General features: G+C 47.0%; 1 protein-coding gene and 1 pseudogene across 2 annotated transcripts in view; one reads left to right on the top strand and one right to left on the bottom strand.

Moving 5' to 3' along the window:
• The window catches only part of LOC131501565 (leucine carboxyl methyltransferase 1-like), a 38714-nt pseudogene extending 31710 nt beyond the window's left edge, over window positions 1-7004 (top strand).
• The window catches only part of ARHGAP17 (Rho GTPase activating protein 17), a 160699-nt gene that overhangs the window by 130265 nt on the left and 13692 nt on the right, over window positions 1-16742 (bottom strand). The window lies entirely within an intron of this gene.

Below are 16742 nucleotides of genomic sequence, written 5' to 3'. Positions count from 1 at the left end.
TATACACATACATACATTTTTATTTTGGAGAGAGAGAAAGAGAGCATGTGCAAGTCAGGGAGAGGGGAAGAGGAAACGAGAGAGAGAGATAAGATCCCAAGCAGGCTGCATGCTCAGCATGGAGCGCAACACAGGGCTCAATCCCATAACCCTGGGATCATGACCTGAGCCGAAATCAAGAGTCAGATGCTCAACTGACCGAGGTACCCAGGCGCACCTGGATATATATTTTTAATTTCTTTTAGTGTTTATTTATTTTTGAGAGAGAGTGTGAGCACGAGCCGGGGAGGAGCAGAGAGAAAGGGAGACACCAAATCCGAAGCAGGCCCCAGGCTCTGAGCGGTGAGCAGAGCCCGATGTGGGGCTCGAAGCCATGGACTGTGAGATTATGACTTGAGCTGAAGTTGGATGCTTAACCGACTGAGCCACCCAGGCACCCCTGGATGTATATTTTTAAGTCACTTGAGTTATACAACATTTCCTTGTCAAAAAAAGAAAAAAAAGGAAATCCTGATGAACAGTACCAGTGGATAGTCGGGACTGTCGGGTCAAAGCCAGCAGCATTTGTGGGTAGCCTTTCTCTCTAGCGATCATGAGTCCAGGTACTGAGTCTAACTGCATGGGTTACATTCTGACACTAACGTACACGATGTTCTTTTCAGCACATTTCTTGGGTATTTTCAGTTCAGACAATTTACTTCTTTTGAAATTCCCTGCCAATAAAAATAGGCAAAAGTAACCTACTTGCTTTGTGAGAAAAATAGCAACCAGCCATGAGGAACAGCAGCGTAAAGGGGCAGAGAAGGAGGAGGATCCAGTAAAGGAGTCAGAAGGAGCAGGAATAAATCAGCAGAGCTCACACGATTTAGGGCTGCCTGTGTTCCCTTCCAACTGTAAAGCGTTTAGAGATTTCTGTAGGAGTTTATTGCTTTTCCTGTTTCGTAATTTGTTCGTTACTTCGGGTCTGGTAACTCAGACCGCATACTAATGTGTCATTTGCTGAAGACTGTTCGTGTTGCTTTTAATTCTTGATGATAAAAGTTTGTGTAAGAAGAATTAGATTCTGTTAAAGGGATAGCAGTATTTCTGTATTTTATCAGTCAGCTTTTGATGTGTACCAAAATCTCTGCAGCCTCAGCGGTCTCGAACAACTCACAATTCAGAGCAGTTCACAAGTTGCTCAGGATTGTGTGAGTGGACCACTTGGACTGGGCTTAGCTGGGTGGTTCTTCCACTGGAGCCAGCTGCAGCTGAGGTCCCCTGGGGTTCACTCCTGTAGCTGAGATCCCCTGGGGTTCCCTCCTATGTGGATGCCTCATTCTCACGCCCAGGGCCTCCCCTCTGATAGCAAGCCAGCTTGGGTTCATTGCCACACGGGTTCAGGCTTCCAAGCAAGAGGGCAAGGGCCAACGTGCAAGTGATTTTCAGCTTCCGCTTGCGTCGTGTTTGCTACTGTTGTATTGGCCACAGCAAGTTACAGGCCTAACCCAGATTCCAGGGGAAGGGAACTAGACTGCCTTGGAGCAAGGGGTCTGCAGGGCCACCTCGTCACCATGCGCGGGCATGCCGGGGGAGAATTCGTAGCAAGCCAGACAAAACCTTGCTCAGTGCTCACGTTGTTACGGTCTGAAACTTTGGGTCACGACGGGGCTCTCCACCTCTTACCGCCCTGATAGTTGACGTGCTATCCGGGGCTTCTCCTCTTCCTGCGGTGTGCACCCCAGGGTTTTCCTGCCCTGCCAGCACTATCCGTGGCTGCCGTTAGAGTCCCGATTTGATGAATACATACTTATGTGCCTTTTCTCTTCTCTGAAGATTGCCAACACTGCTGATAACGGAACGCGTGCTGGTTTACATGACTCCGGAGCAGTTGGCCAACCTTCTCAAGTGGGCAGCTAACAGTTTTGAGACAGCTATGTTCATAAACTACGAACAGGTAAAAGGAAGCTCAAGACCTTTGCGTGCTGTATGCGTTCGCGTGGTGGCTAACCCTCTCTGAGCAACCTCAGTATAAATTTCCACTCACTCTTTTCCTTCCGCCTCTGGCCACACACACATCTCCTTTTTAATCGATTCTAGCAATTCCCAGCGTTCCTGATTTCTTAACTTCCTGCAAACTCGCAGCCAGGGTTTTGGAACTTCTCTCTTGGCCTTTACAAAAACTTTGTAAAGTTCACATTTTACTGTTGTATTAATTATAGAGTCATAGACCGCGATGGAAGGAATTTTGGCTAACATATGGGTGTCAGGGTAGCGAACCCTGATTCCTTCCGAGGCAGGCAGGTGATGCAGTGGAGGAAGTTGGCCAGGTGTAAGGCAGACAGGAGTGCTGGGGACTCTGGTGAACCACAGTTCACCCCTGCTCAGTGCCACCTCGTTGTTCCCATGTGGACATGGGAGCCTGGAGTTGAGAACCCCCAATTTTTCAGGAGAAGCTACAGTGTAGAATTTTAATGTAAAATTCCTAATTTGTAAGATCCCCGAGTCTGGCCCGCTGGTTGCCTGTTTTTCTCTTCTGATGTGGTGGGAAGGGTTCTGTTTTAGAGCTTTGGAATTATTCAGTGTGGGTCCGAGTCCTGGCCCTGGCTCTTATGATTGGCCGGGTGCCCTTAGGCAGAATTGTAGGGTGGTTGGGAGTCCATGCTCTGGAGGTAGATTACCTAGCTGTGTGACCTGGACAAGTTTCATAACCTCTCCGTGCTGTCTCTTTATCAGGAAAATGAGAATAGCAGTCCCGACGTTAATAGGGTGTAGTGAGGAGTAAGCGAGTTAATTTGTACAAGAGCATTTTCAGGATTGCCCGGCTGCTGAGCAGGTATTAGCTGTGATTTGGATCTTTCTGAGCCCCAGGTCCTTGTTTTTGTTTTTGATTAAGTTTTTAAAGTTCTCTACTTGAGAGAGAGCATGAGCAGCGAAGGAGCGGAGTGGCGGTTGGGGGTGGGTGGAGAGAATCCCAAGCAGGCTCTGTGCTGGCAGCCTGGAGCCTGACACGGGGCTTGATCCCATGAACTGTGAGATCGTGACTTGAGCCGAAATAAGGGTTGGATGGACGCTCAAGTAACTGAACCATCCCGGTGCCCCCGCCAGGGCTTTGTTTATAAAGGGATAACTTCTCTGGACTATTATGGGAGTTCATGAGATGATGTGTAGCGGGGGGCACGTGACTGAATACATGGCGCTAATTTTATTGCTTATTTCATTTTAACTTTATTGATTTTATTTTTTTCATCTCATTTTATTTTTAAATTCCATTACGGATGAGAGCAATAAAGGCTTTGCCCCGTGTCACATAATTATGGACAGATCTACGGCTAGACCTTACCTTGGTTGACTTTCTCACCCCTTCATGCTCCAGGCCACATTCCCGTAGAGGTGGTTCTCGGTTGAGTTTTGTTCCTTCCCTCTGTGTAACTGGGGGCATTCCTCAGACTCAGTCTTCAGTCCTGGTGAGTGGACCTAATGGTAGCTGGCCTCATCTGGCTTCTGTAAGTCTTGGGAATCTGTCTTTGCTTGCAGGATATCAGGACTGGGGAAAATGAATTCTGCTTGCTTGCTTTTTTTAATTTATTTTATTTTTTTAGCGTTTGTTTATTTTTGAGAGAGAGAGAGAGAGAGCGCGCGAGCAGGGCAGGGATAGAGAGAGAGGGAGACACAGGATCTGAAACAGGCTCCAGGCTCTGAACCGTCAGCACAGACCCCGACGCGGGGCTCAAACTCACGAACTGTGAGATCGTGACCTGAGCCGAAGTCGGCCGCTTAACCGACTGGGCCACGTAGGTGCCCCTGAATTCTGCTTTGTTTTCACACATTGTGGGTGTTCACCCTGCTCTGTTCGCCTCGTTTCATTCGTGCGTTCTCTTATTCAACATCATATAGCAATGGTGGATGAAGTGAATCTTGACCATGGACCCAGTCACTTGGGAGCAAGCCTGGGGATGTGTCCGTTTTCACTGAATTCTGCAATTTCCTAACAAATGCAAACCATCAGCCTCCTGAGGTGTACTAACTGCTCACATGCCTTCCATGATTTCCTAATCAGTATTTTAAAATGACAAAAACCACATGAATGATGAAAAAACCTGTTTTTTAAATATTTGTTTATTTTTTAGAGAGCGAGCGAGCAGGGGAGGGGTAGAGAGACAGACAGAATCCCAAGCAGGTTCCATGCTGTGAGCACAGAGCCCAGTGCGGGGCTCAAACCCACAAACTGTGAGATCGTGACCTGAGCCAAAAATCAAGAGTCGGTCGCTTACCGACCGAGGCGCCCTGAGTGATGCAAATTTCAGTACTGGTAGAATAAGGGTAGCGAACTTGTAGAAGTTGCTTGCTATATAGCAGGCACCTTCCGTGAGTGTGACCTGTATTAACCTACTTGTCACGTAACCAGGGTGTGGCGGGTGTGGCCGGTGAGGGGACCCAAGCACAGAGGGATTGGACAGCTTGCTGCCCACGGCCGCACGGCCTCACGGCTGGTAAGTTTCAGGCCAGGATTCAGACCCAGGCAGGAAGACGACGGAGCACGTGCTCACAGGCACCCAGTGTGACCATTCATGCCACGTAAGCCTCACACGTCCACCGACAGAGAGTGATGCTCCTTCTTGCCTGCCACCGTTGTCACAGGAGCTCTGGGAATCATTTCGTATAGTAAACTGTTGACGTTTTGGGACAAAGTAATAACAGTCCGCGGTGTATTATGTATGTTTTGTGACATTTGTGCGTATAGATACGTTAATGGTTTTTTTGAAGTGGTAAATGGGGGGCACATGGGTGGCTCAGTCAGCTAAGCATCTGGTTTTGGCTCAGGTCATGATCTCACGGCTCATGAGTTTGAGCCCCACGTCGAGCTCTGGGCTCACAGCTCGGAGCCTGGAGCCTGCTTCGGATTCTGGGGTTCCCTCTCTCTCTGCCCCTCCCCTCGTTCATGCTCTGTCTCTCTCAAAAATGAATAGACATTGTAAGAAGGGGGTTTTAAATGGTTTCTCATTAGATAAGTAACACTACATGCAAAACTTCAAAAAAAATCCAATAGTACAAAAGGGTATGCAGGGAAAGGTAAGTCTCTCTTCTACCCCGGACCTTAGTGAGTCCTCCAACCTGGGAAGCAACACTGCCAGATTCCAGAATTATTCTGCGCATATATAAATGTAGCTAGAGATTTTTTTTTCTTAAGGGCAGACAGGAGCATGTTATGCACATCCCTCTGTACTGTACTTTTCGAGTGTCTGTTATCTGACATTATTCCACATCTGTATCTGTGTCTGTGTGTCTACATCTGTACCTACATCTACTTGGATGTCCTTTTGCTGTTTTCATGGCAATGTGATATTTCATTAAACGACCATGCCACAACTGCTTTAACCCCAGCGGATGGGCATGTGAGTCCTTCCGTCACAGGTCCCGTTACACATCATGCTGCGGAGTAAACCCTCTTGCAGCTGGCGTGCACGTGGGAGTCTACCTGTGGAGCAGCCGGTCAGTGGTCTGACCGGCTCCCAGGCCGAGCGCACACCGCCCGGTTGCCCCGCAGGGGGCGGCAGCAGACGACGCTCTCGTCAGCCCTGCGTGCCGTGCCCGCCCCCGACTCCGTTGACTGCACTGGGTATTAGCAAACATCAGCCTTGACGGCTCAGAAACAGAATACTGTTGTCTGATTTTGCGTATTCGAGAAGCCCTTCTGGCATTGCCCAGCCTCCTCTTTCCCTTCCCAGGTGAACATGGACGACCGACTGGTTCGGACAGACCGTGATCGAAAACCTGCGGAGGCGACAGTGTGACATGGCGGGAGTGGAGACCTGCAAGCCGTGAGAGTCACAGGTCGGAGAGCAGGGCGGGGACATCCTTTGGTACCCTTAACCCCCCAGGGAAGGGCACACTCCCTTCTCAGATCAGAGAATGTGAGAAGCCCTGTCGAGTGCCCACCTGAACAGGCAGCTGGGGTTCCACGTGGGCCGCTGGTTCGTCACGCTAAAGAAGTCCAAGACCTGGGCCGCCATCTTGGTTTGGAAAATACACATTCCCATTTCCCATACCCTATTATTCCAGTTTTTCAGTATGCATATTTTCAAACAACATGAACATAGAGGGAACAGTAGAACGAAAACCCATGTCCCATCAGCCAACTTTGGTGATTCACATTTTTCAATATTGTTTTATTTATCCCCATTTTTTGTCAGTGTTGTCATTGGAATATTTTAAGGCACATCCAGAGAGTATAGCATTACCCCCATAAATACTTCCATGTGAATCTCCTACCAGTAAGCATTTTCTTCCCCCACCCTGGGATAATGGTAACATCATTATTGTACCTCACACAGCAGCCGAAACTCCTCCATAGCACCTACTCCACAGTCCGTGTTTGGATTTCCCCAGTTGTTTAAAAAAAAAACAGAAAAAAATTCTATAGGTGGTGTGTTTGAAACAGGATCCAAACGTGGTCCAAACTTTGTACTTGACACGTCCCTTCCATTTCTTAGAATCTGTAATAGAGACTTTAAATATCTTTTATTTATTGTTTTTTAGTTTGTTTGGTTTTTTCTTTTTCTTTTGCTGAAGAGACACCACCCACCCCTGCCCCTATTAAATAGGTGAGATATGTCACATTACCCCTCGAACGCATTCAAACACTCTTGCTCACGGAGAAGTTCCTTCCTTTATTTCTCTTTAAATATACATTAGTGACTTCTCTCCCATGATAACAATGCATGTTCGGTGTAGAAAATTGGAAAAGAAAAAGAAGAAAGATGGGGGCTGGGACGGGCTTTTGAAAAAGGAGTCATCTGAGACAAGTTCTCATGTGCTCCAAGAGTGCCTTGGATTTGTACAACAGTGCCTCGTACCTTGCCTTTTCTCTCCGCTGCACATTCTAGAAAGAACAGCTCCTGTCGAATGGGTGGGAAACAGCATCAGCCGTCGACGTGCTGGAAGCGTACAGCAGACTGCCTCAAGATGAAGCGAGCAGGTACGGATTGGCGAGAGTTAGTTTCACGGCGAACAATTCTGATTGATTAAAGGCATAACTGTTTTTAATGTAAACACAAACACAAAAGAAACCTCAAACCTCCAACACTCACTAGATATATTTTGAACCATGTTAATCTGCTAATACAGGCTAAACCATAGCACCTTGAGAGGAACTCATTAGCCACTAACGGAGATAGGGTTTGTGCCAAAGCGGGTTATTTTGGTCAAAACGAGCAGTCACACCTGTCGCACTCCCAGAGCACCCTGTGCGCTGGCAATTCTGCACAGTCCCTGTGTTTTGGAGGAGGGAGATGACATTGCCCAAGGGCTTCTGAGGGGGAAAAGTCTGCTTGCAGATTTTTTCTTTGAACTTATTATTTTAAGAGAGAGAGCGCGAGTGGGGAAGGGGCAGCGAGAGAGGGAGAGAGAGAATCCCAAGCCGGCTCTATGATGCCGGTGCAGAGTCCGAGGTGAGGGCCTTGAACCCATGAACCGTGAGGTCGTGACCTGAGCCAAAATCAAGAGCCGGACGCTTAACCGACCGAGCCACCCAGGCGCCTCTTTGTGTATATATTTTAAAGCTTATATTTAAATGCTCTTTTGAAAAAAATCATACAAACACATGATAACAAAACAGAAGAAGACAGTGTAGAGTACGAAGACCAACCCTTCCATCCTGCTCCCCTCACCACGAGTCTACCACCTTCTCTCAAGACGCAAGTGCCCTTGCCCGTTCTTCCAGAAGTGAGCTACGCGTGTGGAAGCACGTATGTCCCCCACTTGCTCTTGACGTAGATAGTAGCGTACTCTGCACGTTATTTACTCTACAGTTTGCTTTTCGAATTCCACGGTGAGCCTTAGAGACTGTGCCAGGTCGGTGCACACAGACCCATCGCATTCTTTCAGATAGCTGCATATCCTCCAGTTGTGTGAGTGCGCCATAACCTCTTGAACCCAGCTCTCCTCGGTTACAGCTGTGATGCAGCTGTGAGGCTGCAGTCAATATTCTGGAACGTACATCTTTGTACATATAGGGTAAACTCTTAAAGGCAGAACTGCTGAGTGGAAGGGTGTACATTTTAAATGCGGGGTGGGGGGGGGGCACCTGGCTGGCTCAGTCGGTAGAGCATGCAGCTGACTCTTGATCTCAGGGTCGTGAGTTCAAGCCCCACATTGGGTGTGGGGCCTACTTAAAAAAAAAAGGAGGGCGCCTGGGTGGCTCTGTCAGTTAAGCATCTGACTTCGGCTCAGGTCACGATCTTGCGGTCCATGAGTTTGAGCCCTGCTTCAGGCTCTGTGCTGACGGGGGGGGGGGGGGGGGGGGTGTAAGCATCTTCATGATGAAACAAGGAGTTCCTTGAAACTGGCAAACTCTTGAGGCCCCCGTGGATGTTCTAAGAAAGGGACAGGAGCAGACAGTTGCCACCTGTGGGAATTCTGCAGTCCTCAAACTGCCTGCAAGGCTTGGGGCTTCTAGGGTTCAAGGAGGTTGTGCATATTTATTACTAACGTGGGATGTGGGACAGAGAACACTGATGTGAAACCTAGTCTAGTTAAAGGTTATCGAGCCCAAGCAACATTTCTGAAAGTCTGAAAGGGAAGCTGAAATATACGATAAAAGCCAATGAGGAAATATTACTAAGAATAAGATTGTCAGGGCTCCTGGGTGGCTCAGTCGGTTAAGTGTCCAATTTTGGCTCAGCTCATGAATTCACGGTTCAGGAGTTCAAGCCCCATATTGGGCTGTGTGCTGACAGCTCAGAGCCTGGAGCCTGCTTCAGATTCTGTGTCTCCCTCTCTCTCTGCCCCTGCCCTGCTCACATTCTCTCTCTCTCTCTCTCTCAAAAATAAAATAAACATTAAAAAGAAAAATGAAAAAAAAAGAATATGATTATCTAATAATTCTTAAAAAAAACAAACCCTCCTACTCGTAATAAAAACTTCTGGTCCTTAAAAAACGACAACAACAACAACAACAACAACAACAAAAACGGGCTCTTAGAATCTTCTACCTGCAGGTGGCTGTCGTAATTTAGAAGGATATTCTGACATGGGCTGGCATGGCACCAGTTTTCTAAGCTATGCCGGCTCCTCTCTGTGGGAAGAGACAGAAAGTCACCCGGGAGCAGATTGCTGGTCTTCAGGGGCTCAGGTGAAAAGCAAGGACACAAGCAAGGAGGCTTAAGAGAAACCTCAGTGCAGAAGGGTTCTGTCTTTCCCGGCGTGCTCTGGGGTGGGCGGAGACGGAACGGGGTTGAGGCCGAGTGAAGGGATGTGTACAAAGGGTCCCAGGCCTTCTGGAAGAAACCCCCAGCCCCAAAGTTAGGGAAGCCTGTGAGAGACGAAGTGCAGTGGCCCCGGCCGAGGTCCCTGCAGGAAATATCCCTTCTGCAGGGCAGAAATGTCCAGGCTGGTAACAGGCCACCTCAGGGCCTCAGGGTGGTTCTGACAGGTCTGGTCACCGTCACTGAGACTCTAAGTCCTTCAGGAGCCAACTCAGCCCAGAAGTGGAGGATGATAGCATGAGAGGCAAGAAGTGGAAACTCTAGGCTGTTGCCGGCAGGGCCTGTCCCATCAAGGACACTGTCATAGCAGCGAGCGAAGGCCCGCAGCCTGCCTGGGACCTGTGACCAGGCTGCAGTGCCAGTGGACCGGCCAGGCCAGCCAGCGCCTCCCACACCCCACCCCGACACCTGGCACTTGAAAGCAGGACAGCCCCATTTGAACTTCACAACATGACACCGAAGTTCCAGATCCCCTCGTTATCACCGTGCAACCCAACTGCTTTTCTTTCCTGCTCGGGACCATGCCGATCAGTCTCATCATATCTCAGATCATACATACAGACGTACGTACACAGATCTGCTTCAGTTCTCGCCGATGAGGCTTTGTTTTGTTTTCCTCTTTAAGCAAAGCACTTTAAGAAGATTTTGTTACCTGTAACAGATCTTCACCGAGGACTTCTGTTTTCTCAGCTCTGTGGGAAAAAATGAAAAGCTCAGAGTCAGAAATCCAGAAATGCAAAGGAACTCGTGAAATGTAATAATGACTATCCCAGAGTTTAAAACAAAACAGCTAGGGACGGACGCCTGGGTGGCTCGGTCGGTCGAGCGTTCAACTCTTGACTTCAGCTCAGGTCATGATCCAGGGTCGTGGGATCAAACCCCACGTCGGGCTCCGTGTGGAGGGTGGCGCCTGCTTGGGGTTCTCTCCGTCTCCCTCGGCTCCTGTCTCCCCCCGTTCCCAGCTTGTGTATGCACGCTCTCTCTAAAATAAAAATATAAAAAATAAAACAGGCAGAAATGAATGATAACATGGGGAGAAATTCCACCAATGTTGACATCAGAGGGCTCCTGGAGCAAAACCAAAGAAAAAAACCAGCAAACAAAAGTCTGCAAAGAATAGCAACCCCAAACAAGAACAAAGCCTCAAGACCAGTGGCTCCCAGACCTGGGCATGGATAGAATCACTGAGGGTGGGGAGTGTGCTCATTTAAAATGCCAGTTTCCAGGCCTCACCTCTGTTCAAAAGCAGGTCTGGAACAAGATCCTGCTTCTTTAAGAGGCCCTTTCCTCCCAGAATTCCATGGCCGAGACCCACAGGCCACCCTTGGAGAAAAGACTGCTCTAGAGGCGCCTCGCTGGCTCAGTTGGTAGAATGTGCAACTCTAGATCTGGGGGTCATGAGTTTGAGCCCCGCATTGGGCATGGAGCCTACTTAAAATAAATTTAAAAATAAAAATAAAAAAAGACCGCTGTAGAGAAGCTGAACCTTCAGTTCCTAAAATGATCATTTCTGAGCTTCACAGCCTTATGGAAACAAGTCTGTCACAAATCCAGGAACGTGATTCAATACTACACACACAAATAGTTAACAACTGAGTACTCCTTCCTTCAGGCATCTCATCTTTACTTTAAAAAGAAACAAAGTATTTTCACAGCTTTCTCCCACTCATGCTTTCCAATTATCATTAACTATGTAGACCTTTCCAGAAAGCCGACCTGGCGGCCATCAACCGGCAGAGGAACATCCTGAGTTGCTCGAGCCTCAGTTGCCGGATCACGGTACTTTCCGAGGACTCCTCTGCAGTCCAAAGGGGCAGCACTGTTGCTGTACGTAATACCCAGAATGATGGCAATCGAGGTGCCATAGTGGGACTTCTGGTTCAAACAGCGATTTAAGTTGAGTCATTTGACACCCCTGTAATCAAGTCATTTGATTACAAAGCAAATCAATGTATTTCTTATCCTTGTTTTCATTTTACCAACCAGACCCTTTGCTTTCAATTTAGAGGTACTTTACCTAAAAAGGTATCTGGAGACTGAAATCTATATGGAACATATTATGCGAAAATGTTAACATACAGCTTGAAAATAAGTTGACACTATGTTTCCTGCCTTTATGGACACTCAGCCACATATAACATTGATAAAATTAATTTTAGAAAGAGATCCAATATCTCTTCTTAATCAGGTTTATTTCTGGGCTTTCTAGTCTGTTCCATTCATGTATCTTTTTTATGCCAATACCATCCTATTTTTTTTTTTTTTAATTTTTTTTCAATTTATTTTTGGGACAGAGAGAGACAGAGCATGAACGGGGGAGGGGCAGAGAGAGAGGGAGACACAGAATCGGAAACAGGCTCCAGGCTCTGAGCCATCAGCCCAGAGCCTGACACGGGGCTCGAACTCACGGACCGCGAGATCGTGACCTGGCTGAAGTCGGACGCTTAACCGACTGCGCCACCCAGGCGCCCCAATACCATCCTATTTTGATGACTACTGCTTTGTAATATACAGCCAACCCTTGACCAACATAGGAGTTAGGGGTGTTGACCCTGTGCAGTGAAAAATTGGCACGTAACTTTTAACTCCCTGAAAATTTAACTACTAGTAGCTACTGTTGACCAGAAACGTCATGAGAACATAAATAGTTGGCTAACATGTATTATATGTTATGTGCATTATTTAATGTATTCTTACAATAAAGAAAGTTAGAAAATGTAATTACTTTTTAAAATTTTTTAATATTTACTTTTGAGAGAGAGAGAGAGAGAGAGTGTGTGTGTGTGTGTGTGTGTGCAGGTGAGGGACAGACAGAGGGAGACAGAATCCAAACCAGGCTTCAGACTCTGAGCTGTTAGCACAGAGCCCAATGCAGGGCTCGAACTCACGAAGTGCGAGACCATGACCTGAGTTGAAGTTGGACGCTTAACCGACTGAGCCAGCCAGGCACCCCAAGAAAGAAAATGTTACTAAGCAAATTGTATGGAAGAGAAAATACATCTACAGTATAGTACTGTAAAAAATCTGCATGTAAGAGGACCCATGCAATTCAAACCCACGTTGTTCAAGGATCAAGGAGTTTGAAATTGGGAAGTGTTCTTGTTCTTCTCCAGCCTTGTTCTTCTAGCTCAGGATTGCTTTTGCTGTTTCAGTCGTTTGTGGTTCCATGTGGATTTTACAATTATTTTTCTTTTTTCTGTGAAGAATGCCATTAGAATTTTGATGGGAACTGTACTGAAACTGTAGACAGCTTTGGGTAGTATGGAGGTTTTAATAATATTAAGTCGTCTAAACCATGAATACAGGCTATCTGGGAAGATTACTTTTCGTGACGAATCATGAGTCTGGAATGTAACATACAAATTGGGGTGGCTCCTTCACACAGATACCCCCATTGGTCTATGCTATCCCCACCTTAATTTTAGGGAACCACCATGGTCCCTACCTCCCCCAATATGTGCTCCAAATGACTCGATCTTTCTCATCATTGTGTCTGGTCCAAGGCTCAGCCCTTTCTATGCTGAACTGTTTGGGAGTGTTCATCTTTACCAGAGAATGTGCCAGTAGAATTTTTACCCAGGGAAAGTCTAGCAATTACTCAGAATACTGGCCACGGTGCCCATTCAAAGAGTGTATCAGCCACAGAAACTTGGTTTTTACGGAGATGTGATTTTTTTTTAAGTTTACTTATTTATTTTGAGAGAGCCAGGGAGAGTGTGAATAGGGGAGGGGCAGAGAGAGAGGGAGAATCCCAAGCAGGCTCCTCGAGATCAGTGCACAGAATCTGATGCAGGGCTCAATCTCACAATCTGAACCGCGATATCATGACCTGAGCCGAAATCAAGAGTTGGACACTCAACTGACTGAGCCACCCCGGCGCCCCTGAGATGTCATTTTTGATCAGATTTTAAAAATTCGTTAATAAAGCAAAGAGGGAGAGCAATATGTTAAGCTTACCAAGGCACCTAGAGACAACGCAAGCCAACGATTAAAAATAATACTTGCTAAATCAGATTGTTTTCAATCAGACATTTTACTCCACAGACCTAAACTTTTTGTATACGGGTCTTTTTTCTGCTTCGTCAGAGCCTTCTTTGTGTCCAATGTTCTGTGCTTGAAAACACACTTGAATGTTTCCTGTCTGTAACTGGGAAAACAATACAAAGCAGGAAAGCACTTCCGGCTCACCATTTTACTCTGGGGTTTGTTTTTTCCTATGCAAGCCACTGTGCAATCTCACTCACTCACATTCCAACAAGGCTTACTTACATATGGCAGAATTTTTAAATTTATGACTTTTTGGTAAATCATTAACTTTTTCCCTTGTAATCCCCAAAACCAGAAGCGGCAGGGCTGTGCAGGCTTTGCTGTCTTCCCCTGTTCCCTTGACTGGTTGTGGTAATGGCCAGCCTTTCACTCGTGCCTAACGGGAGTCTCACTCTTACTGGGCCAGAAGAAAATGGAAACGCCCCCAACCTGAAGCAGTTCAACTTACCCGGAAAGACACAGATGCTTACACTAGGACACAGGGTCAAAGGAAAATCTCCAACTGGCGTGACAATTTCCAACTCTAATTGTGGACTGATTTCTGGAGAAGTTTCTGCCATCAGTAGACTCAAATGCCCAACGCCACTAATGTGAAACACCACCTTGTTTCCCAGGATACAGACTACTGCACGTGGGCCGCGTCCACCTGCATAACGCACGTATTACGGGACCATGGCAATGAATGCTCAAGTCCACACCTTCAATGCATGCTGTGATCTGCCAAGCACTGTGCATGACTGACCTCTTCCCTGTGAGCCAGAGAGATCCACGGGGGCAGAGACCAAGGCTATCTCGGCCATCACTGCCCCCTTCCCCGGAGCACCCAGCTTGCCACCTGCCTGCCACACCATTGTGGGTGCTTCGTAAATACACACTGAATGCGTTAATGAAAAAGCAAACGGCTGTCCCAACAATAGAGAATGGTTTGAAAAAAAGGTCTTTCTAGATTTCAATAGAGGTAGCAAGAAAAAAATTCAATGGCAGTAGGCAGAAAAGCAGACGTGTGTGTAGAATTGCCTTCCACAGTAAAATCCACAGCGACTAAAATTAAAACATGATAGTGCCTTCCAAAGCTAATGTTGTTTTTTTAATGAAAAAAATACAGCAAGTAAACTACCCATATTACCAGGGGTCAGCAAACTGGGGCCTACAGATCCAATCTAGCTCACTGCCTATTTTGTATGGCAAGCTAATGGTTTTTACTTTAAAATGGTCAGGGGGTGGGGGAAAGAAACTCAAAAGAGGAACATACATACGATGCGCAAGAATGATAGGAAATTCAAGTTTCGGTGTGCACAAATCAAGTGTGATTGGAGCACATCCAGGCTGATACGTTTATGCATCATCTATGGCTGCTTTCACACCACAACGGCAGGGTGGCGTTACTGCGACCGAGACCAGACGGCCTGTGGAGCTCAAAGTATTTACTCTCTGGCTGCCTACCAACCAGGGTGGTCACACTGCGTGGGCTGGAGGCCCCCAAAGAGAATCACAGGCACGTAACGCACAGAAACTCAGAGACCTAGTATGTGGTGAGTTAGCAAAAACCCTTCATCAAAGGATCAACGTCTCAGTCCTCTGTGCCTGACACCGCTGGGAATGAGGCTATAAAAACGCCAGCCCTGGTGGTTCTCAGGTGTGCCTTCCCAGAGGGCCAAAGAACTCTCTGGACAGAAACCATCTTAGGATGACCTTGCTAGGAGATGTGTAGATCTTCATTCATTCAGCCGGTATTCGTGGAGCCCTCTCTAAATGTCAAGAACTGGGAAGGCTAAAAGGAGAGAAATGAGCCGCAGTCCCCACCCTTGGGAGCTAAAAGGAAAAACAGAAATGTAAAGAACCAACTTTGTGCCGAGTTTCTGGGAGCAGAGAGAGAAGCAGAATGGATTGTGTGGCCAGGAAAGGCTTTACAGGGAAGCAGCGTAAGCAGACCCCAACAGTATGGGAGACGGAATGCGCAAAGCGTCCTATACTAGGGCACAGAAGAAGAGGAGAGGGGGCCCTGGCTGAAAAGAACCAGGAACTAAGGGGCAACAGGGAGCCATTGATGGTTTCTCTGTCCTGGAGTGGCATCAGATTTGAGTTTCAGAATGAACATTCTGACACTGGAGGACAGGCCAAAGGTAGGAGAGCATTTGAGGGTCTCTGCAGTTATTCAGGGAGTGAACAAGAACACAGGCAGGAAGCCCTCCCAGTCCGATCTGGGCCGATGCCATGCTGCTATTTTAAAAGAAATGGTAGGACTGACTCACTGACTATAAACCATCAGCTTGAAAAACGCTTTAAAAAGTTCAAGAAAAACCTATAAAATGTGGAGGTCTCTCTGATCAGGAAATAAATCAGAATAGAAACTAGAATTCATGACCATAACTCAGGTAATCAACCAGCTTTCCAATACTAGATTAAGCTTGCATTCGTACATTCCTCTCTGTTATGAAAGCACTTTTGCATAATTATTTCATTTTATTCTCTTACACGTACCCTTATGGGGCAATTTTTATCCCTATCTCACGGGTGTGGAAACTGGGGCAGCCACCCGTTAAATAAATGACATGGGAACCGAAGCCTTTGGACCCTCAGGAAGAGCAGTTTTAAGGTCCCTGACCAAAGCGGACTCTCTCCTCATTTGTTTTCACGCCAGATTCTGGTCCCAGCTCCACCACAAACTAACCTTATGCTCTAAAAATACAACTCGTGACATTCCTGTACCTCACTTTATTTACGTTTGCATCAACCATCTCATGCAACTTTTAAGAGATTGCAACAAAACAGAATATTTGTCAGAAAAGAGAATATTTGAAACCTTCGAAGCTGTGCTTTGCAAATGTACGGTCGTATCTCTATAAACAACAATAAATGCTACATATTTTTCAAGGCATGCAAGGCAGAGACTTTGCAGTAACTGTGGATCCTCTAAGTGTCTAGGAGGAGAACACATTGCAGATGTAGCCCAGAAAGTTCCATGATCAGCATGGTGCAGAAAATGAAGGGAAAAAATGTTCACCTGGAAAACCGGGGTGAGGCTCTTTTGCTGGATGACGGCGAGATTCTGGGTGGACGACACCATAAATCTTCACTTGCCCTTTTTTAAAGGTCAAAGAAAAGAGTGTTCCAACACCGTGGCTTGATGGAGGAAAGGACGCTATTGATGACTCAATACAGAACGCGAATTTTTCTTTTTACCCTTAAAAAGAGGCTTTTCCTCCAAAGGATATTCAGAATGATGAAATGGTCCCTGAGTGGAACAGTACGGCCCATCGCTGCATTCGACCCCACAGGGTGTCATGCATACTTTGCCACTAACCTTTTCACTCAGTGAGTCACTGAGCAAATATCTGTTGGAGTCCCTTCCATGAGCCATCGCGAGTAAGAGTCACGGCCCCTGCGCTGACTGGGCGCAAGGGCTGTCAAGGAAAGTAAGTGATCATGCTCCAGCGCAGTGAGTGAGGC

The sequence above is a fragment of the Neofelis nebulosa genome, chromosome 18, assembly GCF_028018385.1.
Source record: "Neofelis nebulosa isolate mNeoNeb1 chromosome 18, mNeoNeb1.pri, whole genome shotgun sequence".
Classification (NCBI taxonomy): Eukaryota; Metazoa; Chordata; class Mammalia; order Carnivora; family Felidae; genus Neofelis; species Neofelis nebulosa.
Note: the sequence above shows the minus strand (reverse complement) of the source record. Positions and strands in the feature narration are given on the sequence as shown.